Below are 6000 nucleotides of genomic sequence, written 5' to 3'. Positions count from 1 at the left end.
TATAACTAACTACTACAATCCATGTAAAAGGTTGGAATTGGACAGCCTATTAAAGATACAAGGACAAAACAGACAAAGTAGTGTGGTGTGCAGATTTCAATGCTCATAGCACAATATGGGGGGATCAGATTACAGATCCAAATGGAAAGGTAATTGAAGATTTGATGGAAGAAAGGGATTTGGTGTGTATGAATGATGGTAGAGGCACAAGGATAGACATAACAACAGGAACTGAGTCAGTGTTAGATATTACATTAGTATCTAATACCTTGGCTGGCGTTAGTAACTGGGGAGTTTGGACTGCTTCAACAGTAGGCAGTGATCACTACCCAGTTTTATGTCAGTGGGTGAAAGAGTTGAAGTAAGACCAGGTGGCGGAGCCCCAAAGTGGGTGTTTGAAAAAGCAGATTGGGGTAAGTTCCAGAAGTTGAGTGAAGAAGGGTTGACAAAGATTGATATTTCTGGAAATGTAGATGAATTAAACAGTCAGGTGACTTCAGCAATTATCATGGCAGCAGAAGAATCTATTCCCAGGAGTAAAAATAGGATGAATAGGAAACTGGTACCATGGTGGACAGAGGAATGTGGTCAGGCTGTAAAAAACAGAAATAGAGCATTCAGGCTAGTTAAAAGAACCCATAATATGCAGCATTTGGTTCAATATAAGAAAACTCAGGCAGTGGTGAGAAGAAATGTACGTTAAGTTAAAAGGGCAAGTTGGAGGAGTTTTTGCGACAAGATAGGAAGAACAGCACCTGTGGGAGAGATATGGGGAATGATTAAGAGGATGGGAGGAGATAGAAGGGAATGGGAATATCCAGTAATGATATCTGAGGAGGAAACTGCAGTCTCCAGTAGGGATAAGGCTGAGATCATGGCCAAGTCATTTGTACTGATACACAGTTCAGAAAATTTGTCTGAAGAAGGGAGAAGGAAAGGGAAAGAATAATGAGCCAACACCCAGGTGTGTTAAACAGGAGGGAAGAAACAGATGATATAATTGATGATCCATTTACATTAGCAGAAATGGTGAGAGCAATAAAGAGATCGAGACCAACCTCCCCAGGGAAAGATCTGATATGCTCTGTGATGCTAAAAAATCTAGGAGAAGGAGCGCTCTTGAAGTTGCTGCATTTTTATAACAGAGTGTGGGAGGAGGGAAGATTACCAAGTGCGTGGAAAGAAGCAGTAGTAATTCCAATAAGGAAGCCTGGCAAGGATCCGTCAAAACCCACTAGCTACAGACCAATTGCATTAACATCAAGTATATGTAAGATAATGGAAAGGATGATAACAGAAAGGTCATTGTATGAGCTTGAGAAAAGGGGAATGCTGGTAAGTTATCAGAGTGGTTTTAGAAAGGGAAGGAATTCCATGGACTCAGTGATAATGTTAGAGACTGAAATAAGGAAGGCCCAGGCAAATAGAGAGTCAGTAGTGGCAGTGTTCTTTGACATTGAAAAAGCCTATGATATAATGTGGAAGGAAGGATTATTAATTAACTGCACCAGATGGGGGTTGGTGGGAGAGTTTTTAATTGGATTAAAGATTTTTTGTTTGGTGGAAAAATTCAAGTTTGGATTGGATCAGAATTATCAAAACAGTACATAGTGGAAAATGGCACACCTCAAGGTAGTGTAATTAGCCCGTTACTTTTCATCATTATGATCAATGATGTCTTCACAAAGGTACCAGTGGATATAGGTAGGTCACTGTTTGTGGAAAAGAGGCAGGAACATGGACCATATAGTCAGGAAACTACAAGAAGCAATTGATGAAGTGGTGGAGCGGGGTTATGATTGGGGATGTAGATTTTCAGTAGATAAAACTCAGACTGTATTTTTTACCAGGAAAAGAGTTGAGGTAGGGAAGAAGTTAAGGATGTATGGGGTTGAATTAGAAAGGGTTGCATCATTTAAATTTCTGGGAGTTATATTTGATTCACGATTAACATGGGCAGACCACATCAGGAAAGTTGAGGAGAAATGTAAAAAAGTAATAAATGTAATGAGATGTTTGACTGGTAGGGAATGGGGAGCAAGTTGTTCAGCTTTGAAGAGAATGTATGTGGCTTTAGTGAGATCTGTATTGGATTATGGAAATATAGTATATGGATCAGCAGCTAGGTCTCTTATAAGGAAACTGGATGTGCTTCAGGCTCAGGCCTTGAGAGTGTGCAGTGGGGCTTTTAAAACGTCACCAGTGTCAGCCCTACAGGTAGAAATGGGAATAATGCCTTTGGAACTAAGAAGGATGCAACTGATGGCAAACTACTGGGCTAACTTGCAGGGGCACAATGATTCTCACCCTGCTAAAGGAGTGTTGCAGGATTGCTGGGAAAATGGGAGGTTTCAGAGGGATACCTTTAGTCGGGCAGGGAATGATGTCACGAAGGAATGTGGAGTGTTTGATCTGAGGATAAGTCCTTCAGTAGTTTATCCGGTTGTAGCTCCATGGAAGCTTGTATGGCCTGACATAGACTGGCATTTGTTAGATGTAAAAAGGAAAGAAAGATATAAAACAGATTTGGTAAATGCATTTAACTGTCATGTGATGGAAAAGTATAGTGATTATACTCACACTTATACGGATGGTGCGAAGGAACCTGAAACATGAGTGACAGGGTTTTGAATACCAGCAAAAGAGATTGGAATCAGCAGAAGAACATCTAATAAGTTAGGGGTGTTTACAGTGGAGATGCTGGCGGTGTTGGTTGCGTTGTAATGGGTGCAGAAAGCCAGACAAGTCAAAGCATTGATATGTTCAGATTCATCCTCAGTTCTAGCAAGTTTAAGGTCTTTTCACACAAACAGTCGGCAAGATGTACTTTATGAAGTCCTTCAGTTAGTTACAAGAATTGCAAATCAGGGAGGTCAGGTAAAATTTCTATGGGTTCCAGCACATGTAGGGGTGAAGGGGAATGAGAGGGTGGATGAGTTGGCAAAGAGGGCGTTAAAGAAAGAAGATGTGGAAATGCACATTAGTATCAGTAAAGCAGAGGTTAAGTGTGTAATCTGGGAAAAAGTCAACCGAATGTGGCAAGAAAGATGGGACAGGGAGGGGAAAGGGAGGCATTTATATCAAATACAAAAGAGTGTCGCCGGTACTAGGGTAGGTAATGGAAACAGAAGAGAGGAAATTGTGTGGACTAGGTTAAGGCTGGGGCATTGTGCATTAAACAAAACATTGAAAATGATAGGGAAACACCAGACAGGATTGCGTGAGGAATGTCAGGAAGAGGAGTCAGTAGAACATGTAGTTTTGTGTTGCAGGAAATATGGGAGACAGAGAGAGATGATGAGAATTAAATTAAGGGAGTTGGGGGTGCAGGAATTCACATTAAAAGGGTTGCTGGGCATGGGTGAGAGAGCACAAGTCCGGGTATTTCCTCCAAACTAAAGGTGTAGCTATGGGCACCCGTATGGGTCCTAGCTATGCCTGCCTTTTTGTTGGGTTGGTGGAACAATCTATGTTCCGTGCCTATTCTGGTATCTGTCCCCCACTTTTCCGTTGCTACATCGATGACTGCATTGGCGCTGCTTCCTGCACGCATGCAGAACTCGTTGACTTTATTAACTTTGCCTCCAACTTTCACCCTGCCCTCAAGTTTACCTGGTCCATTTCCGACACCTTCCTCCCCTTTCTAGATCTTTCTGTCTCTGTCTCTGGAAACAGCTTGTCCACTGATGTCTACTATAAGCCTACTGACTCTCACAGCTATCTGGACTATTCCTCTTCTCACCCTGTCTCTTGCAAAAACGCCATCCCCTTCTCGCAATTCCTCCGTCTCCGCCGCATCTGCTCTCAGGATGAGGCTTTTCATTCTAGGATGAGGGAGATGTCTTCCTTTTTTAAAGAAAGGGGCTTCCCTTCCTCCACTATCAACTCTGCCCTTAAACGCATCTCCCCCATTTCACGTACATCTGCTCTCACTCCATCCTCCCGCCACCCCACTAGGAATAGGGTTCCCCTGGTCCTCACCTACCACCCCACCAGCCTCCGGGTCCAACATATTATTCTCCGTAACTTCTGCCACCTCCAACGGGATCCCACCACTAAGCACATCTTTCCCTCCCCCCCTCTCTCTGCATTCTGCAGGATCGCTCCCTACACAACTCCCTTGTCCATTCGTCCCCCCCATCCCTCCCCACTGATCTCCCTTCTGGCACTTATCCGTGTAAGTGGAACAAGTGCTACACATGCCCTTACACTTCCTCCCTTACCACCATTCAGGGCCCCAAACAGTCCTTCCAGGTGAGGCAACACTTCACCTGTGAGTCGACTGGGGTGATATACTGCGTCCGGTGCTCCCGATGTGGCCTTTTACATATTGGCGAGACCCAACGCAGACTGGGAGGCCGCTTTGCTGAACATCTACGCTCTGTCCGCCAGAGAAAGCAGGATCTCCCAGTGGTCACACATTTTAATTCCACATCCCATTCCCATTCTGACGTGTCTATCCACGGCCTCCTCTACTGTAAAGATGAAGCCACACTCAGGTTGGAGGAACAACACCTTATATTCCATCTGGGTAGCCTCCAACCTGATGGCATGAGCATCGACTTCCCTAACTTCCGCTAGGCCCCACCTCCCCCTCGTACCCCATCTGTTACTCATTTTTATGCACACATTCTTTCTCTCACTCTCCTTTTTCTCCCTCTGTCCCCCTGAATATACCTCTTGCCTATCCTCTGGGTTCCCCCCCCCCCCACTTGTCTTTCTTCCCAGACCTCCTGTCCCATGATCCTCTCGTATCCCCTTTTGCCTATCACCTGTCCAGCTCTTGGCTCCATCCCTCCCCCTCCTGTCTTCTCCTATCATTTTGGATCTCCCCCTCCAACTTTCAAATCCCTTACTCACTCTTCCTTCAGTTAGTCCTGACGAAGGGTCTCGGCCTGAAACGTCGACTGCACCTCTTCCTAGAGATGCTGCTTGGCCTGCTGCGTTCACCAGCAACTTTGATGTGTGTTGCTTGAATTTCCAGCATCTGCAGAATTCCTGTTGTTTCCGGGTATTTTTAGCATTTTTAAGGGGTACAGGGGTTTTTTTTTATAGGATATGACGGATAAACAGGAATAGGGTACTAGGATGGTCAAAGATGGGAAGGTAAAGTGTAGGTTTGTGTGTGTGTGCGTGCGCGATTGGGTGAAGGGATTTAGAATATATGTCTAGTGCACATTCCGGAGCAGAGAGTGGCGGTAATGCACCATTAAACTGGATGCCGACCGCCGTAAAACAAGATACAGACAGACAGACAATCCCTCTTTCGGACTCCTGTGTCATATCCACCACTTTTTGTAGGGTTTTTCATAGCCGATGTCACTCCAGTCTACAGCTGGAACGGAATCTGTAGAGATAGAGGTCTGGTTGACATTTCGGGTCGAGACGCTGTACCAGGACTCCAATCTTTGCTTGTTATTTTACTAATTCACGTTGAATTAGTTTACTGTTTTGAAGTTACTAAACATGACAACCTACTACACTAATCCCATTTGCCCCCTATCCCTTAACCCTTCCTATATATTCATCTGTCTAAACACTTTTTAAATGTGGTGATTGCATCTGCTTGTAAGGATTTTACTTTATCAGAGACATCTACTCTTCCCCCAGCCCCTGCAGTTTTAAAACATAGAACGATATTATACACGCCCTTAGATCGTGCCGATCTTTTAAACTACTCCAAGATCAATCTAACCCCTCCCACGTAGCCCTCCGTTTCTTTCACCACGTTCTTATCCACGTCTTTTAAGTGTTCCTAATAAATCTGCCTCAGACACCATCCCTGGCAGCACCCACCTCTCTCCGTGTAAAAACCTATCTCTGACATTCCTCCTACATTTTCCTCCAATCACTTTAAAATTGTGCCCTCTCAATTAGCGATTGCTACATTGGGAAATTGTCTTTAGTTATCCACTTGACTGTAGCGGACAAGCCAAACCAAAACCGAAACAATTGCCGCTGCCGGCGACCCTGCGGATTCGTTATACTTGCATGACGCGT

This window comes from Mobula birostris, chromosome 16 (assembly GCF_030028105.1).
Source record: "Mobula birostris isolate sMobBir1 chromosome 16, sMobBir1.hap1, whole genome shotgun sequence".
NCBI classification, from domain to species: Eukaryota; Metazoa; Chordata; class Chondrichthyes; order Myliobatiformes; family Myliobatidae; genus Mobula; species Mobula birostris.
The sequence above is the reverse complement of the archived record's forward strand: the minus strand, read 5'-3'. Positions refer to the sequence as shown.